This window comes from Drosophila mauritiana, chromosome 3R (genome assembly GCF_004382145.1).
Source record: "Drosophila mauritiana strain mau12 chromosome 3R, ASM438214v1, whole genome shotgun sequence".
Lineage (NCBI taxonomy): Eukaryota > Metazoa > Arthropoda > Insecta > Diptera > Drosophilidae > Drosophila > Drosophila mauritiana.
In genome coordinates, this window is record NC_046670.1 from 11,905,228 (window position 1) to 11,910,301 (window position 5,074).

Genomic DNA, 5,074 nt, shown 5'->3' on the forward strand with positions numbered 1-5,074 from the left:
GTTTGTCCTTCGTCCTGTGGCGCTGCAAAGTATGCTACATACACATATTTTATTGACGAAAAGTTTCGCGGAAAAACGATGTGGTTTTTCGGCTTGACAGTGGTCAAGACAATTAAACTACTCAAGGACAAGCTGCCAACAAGCCCAACAATTTTTTTAATTTAATATTTATTAACATTTAAAGAGAATAGACAGCATAAACATTCCATGAGGAGCAAAATTTTTAAAAGTGTCGCTTTCTATACTATACGTTTTTTTTAGCATTATACATATTTATCCCAGTGTATCTGTTGTGGTGTCAAGTAGCAACTGCTGTCCTTGCCGCACAACATCATAATGTTTCATATATTATGTCCAGCCCTATAATTTCATCTCCCGAATGCATGACTTTCCAGCCATTCGTTCTCCCTGCCACCTCATCCATGTGTAATTTGGCACTTTCAAGTGCTGCAACTGCAAAATGCAATTGCATTCAGTGGTGTGGGAGTGGAAGTGGGTGTGGCATGACACTCGAAGTGGGCGAGGCGGGGAGTATGCCACACCGGCATTATAATGCAGCAGTTGTACGGTGCCGTAGGTGTTAATAGCCTGTTTATGGATGTGGCGCAATGTGTGAATCCTGCGCTAGTCGCACCGACGGAATGCGGTCTGGCGTATTGGGTTTTGCGTTGGATTAGTATGCGTCCGCTTTCGGATGTTGGATTTTCGGAAGCAAGCGCACATGGAATCCATCAAACAGATGGAGATTGGTTGATTGATTGGGACACGATTGATGTGCTGGTGATAATTGGATTATAACAAACACAAAAGATTGGTACAGAATGTGCTAAAGTAGGAGATGACATAATTCGAATGTCGATATGCAATGCACACTCATGGAACATAGGAGGTGTGAGTTTTTGTATTATCACTTTTTCAGCTAATTGAAAAACGCTTTCGGATTTGATATACATGTTAATGCAACAAAAACAGTTTGCCCCATATAAAAAATAAGCCCAGCTGTTTGTTTCTTCTTCTGCTGCTGCAGTTTATGGCCTTAATCCATGGACCGTCCTCTCGGCTCAGATCGTCCTTCAGTCTGCTCAGTTATTTTGCGGCTTTTTTCGCCTGAAGGTTTATTGAATTGTTAAAGCAGCCGATTGTGATAAATCAATGACAAGGCGGCCGAGAAAATCCGCGCGTTAATAAATGGCCGAGCTCCGTGCGGTTTATTTAATTTGCCATAAATACGCTTGCTCTCGGGACTTGGCCATAAAGTCCATCACTCAGCAGATTGGCTGGGACCAGGCCATTGCTTAATTAAGGCCAAGCTGTGGGCTCCTCCGATTTCCATCTGCATCGGCCGAAAAACACAATCTGCCCTCACCGAAAGTATTTTATTAGATTTCTCGCCCAGCTGAGCAGCCCCAAGATAATCAGCATTAAAATATATGTGCATAGGGTAAAGTTGCAGCCCAATACAGTCGGAGTCGAAATAATAGCTCTATTCATCTGAAATGCTACCTTAAGCTGTTTCAGTAATTATGATTATTTGTTGGTATTCTGATATAATTTCCAAAAATCAAAATTTAAATTGATGTAAGAAACTTGCAACCAAATATTTCTACAAGAAGAGTTTAAGCCAAGTTCGGATCTTCTGCTCCTATCTGTATAGATGGTAAGTCCTATTGCATCATGAAAACTGCAACGTTCAACTCTTATTGGTTTAAGTGCCCCTCTGTGGAAATGTGTGCATAAATACGAAAGCTTGCCCGGCTGCTTACGTGTGTACGGACATTTATTACGGTCCATAATCCGCAAAGTCTTATGCGTGTCTGTTCTATCTGCCTTGAACCCTTCACCCAGCATGTGTGCACTGCCCACAAATGGAACTATAATTAAATTAAAAGTTTTACCAGCAGTTGCAGCCGGCAAAGAATGGGGAACGAAGAGTGGCCAGAGAAGCTTCTTCTCCTATTAAAACGAAATTATTCAGCAGGAACCGCACCAGCTCGAACACAAAGAGCTAAATACGCTTTGTAGCGGTCATTCGCCCAACACGTCGTATACTTAATGCGCTAAGCTGTTTTTCGAATTAGCTCCCGCCGAATGGCTAATGTGTTCCGCAACTAGTAATGTGTATTGCATTTAAGGCATTGCATTAATAGAATTCACTGTACCTCACAAAATTCCGAAAACAAAATGGTTTTAATATTTTTGTAATTAAAATATATTCAATATTTGTTATATTCTCCTTTGAAAATATAATCGTTTAAAAATCCCGCTAGCCATTATTTTATCACCACTTAACCCTTATCGCTTAACAGTTGCAGCACCTTCTATACTCCTCTTTGGTTTTGGGGGCGTGGCAAAGAGGATTATTACCGGCGGCAACAAGAATAGAAAAATGGACTCGAGTAGGATGAGGCAGACTTAGATTCACTTGGCTGCCCTCTTGGATATTTTGTGCTTTCTAAAGTGTATTTTCCGGATTGTTTAAAATTAAGTTTAAATAAAATAGTGCACAGTTATTTTAGATCAAATTTTTTAATTGTGTGTAAAAATATTCCGTTTTTTGTTTGCTTTATACAAGCTTTTATGTATAATCCATATTCCATCGGTTTGCAGAGTAGTCAGCATTCTATGGAGCTATTCTGATATTCCGCTCCCTACACAGATGCATATTTTGCTGTTGTTGTTTCAGCTGTGTTTTTTTTTCTTGAAAAAGGTCAGTTTTATGCTAGAGGCAAACGCCCTTCTTGTTCTGCAGTGAGATTTAGATTCAGAGATACAGATACGAGTCCAAGTGTGCGGCTATAAATACATATGTTTTAATTTCCGCACTTTTGGGTTAGTCCTGGGAACCCAAACTTCTACAACTTCTCTGCATCTCTTTCGATTCAGCAGCAATGTCGAAATGAGGTTTGGATTAAAGGCAAATGCGGATGTGAATGTTGCGTGTTTCCGCTTTCCCAAACTCTTCTTCGCTCTCCTTGTGCCTCTTGTTTGTATTTATGTGCACACAATGACCGACACTGAAAAAAAAACATTTAATCAATCAAAGTGTTTGTTTGCCTTTGCTAAAGGAAAGGATTTTTGTTTATTTCATTTATTCTGAGTTATGTTAATAGTAATCAAAATGTGGTCGCAAAATGAAAAAAGTTAATTGTTAACACCCCTAATTCTTTCAGTGCCGTTACATTTGTGTGGGAAAACTCAGACCGGTCAAACGTATCCGCTGCAAGTTTTTATTTTTTTCGATTTCGTGTTTATGTTTTTGTGCGCACTTCAACGGCATGAATGTCCAATAACATGTGTGTTTGTGGGTGGGTGTGTACATGTGATTGGACTCCACACATGGCCACTTTCATAAACATAATCATGTGGCATACGACAACGGCAGCCCAAAAACATCCATCGATCCTTCCTTTCTGCCTTCCATTTCTTTTCAGTCGCTCCACTCGCACAACTCGGTTAAATGACTCATGAAATTGCCGCTGCGACCCATTTTGGCTCTATATTAGTGCGGCTGTAAGTGTGTGCGTGTGTGCTGGTGCTTGTGTTTGTACTTGGTGTGCGTGTGTGTTAGTTTCAAGTGCTCGTTTATGGCAAAGCAATATTGTTTGCTCCCGTTGCCGTTCGGTTAATAATTTAGGCTTAAATACATACAACTACCCGGCACATTGCGTATACGCCGTGCTGGACATTTTGCCAAACTGTTGACACGTGCAAACACACGCACACTGACAGATTGAGCTTACACGTACCCACACAGAGAAAAAGAAACGTAGTAGATTTACGTTCCGCACAAAATGTGCATAAATGAATATACAAAATATGTAAGGCCTTAGTAAGTGTGGAAATTCAACATCATAAATCTTAAAATAGATGAAACGAAGAACCGATTCTTTAAAGCTATTGTAATGTTTGAAGTTACAGATCGATTTATAAGTCGTTAGTCTTAACATCACCTAACTTCGTAATGATTGTAGGATGTTTAGGTCTTGGATGGGATTTTGGATCCCATTTCTTAAGGTGCCGAAGTGAAGGCCTAAGTAGCCGCAAAGCCAATTGTCGAGAGCAGAGGCGACAGCCAAATTTCGGGGGAGTGGAAAATAAATCAAAGCGCGTTGCGAAAGCGAGTGCAAGAGGTGCGGGCGTGTTAAGTGGGCTCAAGACAGGGTTGATTGAGCGCGAACTTTGTGTAAGTGCGTGGCAGGTAAAAGGAGTGGGACTGTGAGGAGTGAGGGCGGGAGGAGCTGAAGAGGCTGGAGCGGCTGCAGGTGGAAGTTTGCTAGTACTTGTGCGCTGCCGAAAGCTACTCTCGCCTGTTTAAGCCACTTAAATGTAAATACAATTCCGACAAACACGAAATAAAACCAGCTGAGTACAAAGAACGCATTTAATAGACGGCGTTGGGATGAGCGGAACTCACAGCTAAATTTGTGAACTTAAAACTTTTTATTTAAAATTAAAGCATGCTCCGGAGAAATATGTAAAAGCACTTTAAATGTAAAATCAGCTAGTTTTATTACATGCTCATTTTGATGGCACTTTTTGTCTGTCATTTAATATTTTATAATGCACTACAGTTTTGCTTAAACCTGAACTAAAATATTATATTAAATCCCATGTTTTTTTCTTAGGAGATAAACGATTACCTAAGCCAACAAGGGTATTTTCTACTAAAGTTGTGCTGGTTAAGTAATTCATCTTTCCTGGGACTTGCCACAAACTGAGCCACCAACTATGGGAAACAATACACAGCAAACATCCTTCAAATGTTATCTGTGAATTTGACCACACAAGTGACTGACACACATGCACACTCAGCAGGATAAGGTCACACATATACTAGTCAAAGGAGAGGGGAAAGGAAGTGGGGAGGACAGTGGACCGCAGGCTGCCTATATTTGCCTACAATGTGGTGCCATCAAATTACCGGTCTCATTTTCTATGCAGAGTCTATTATAGCCGAAAAATGTTGTCAGGCCAAAAAATGCGACAAAAAGTGGCGCTAAATTTCACACTGACACACACGCACCCAAAAACGAAACATGAGAGCCAGGGAAAAGTGTAGGAAAAAAGGACGAGA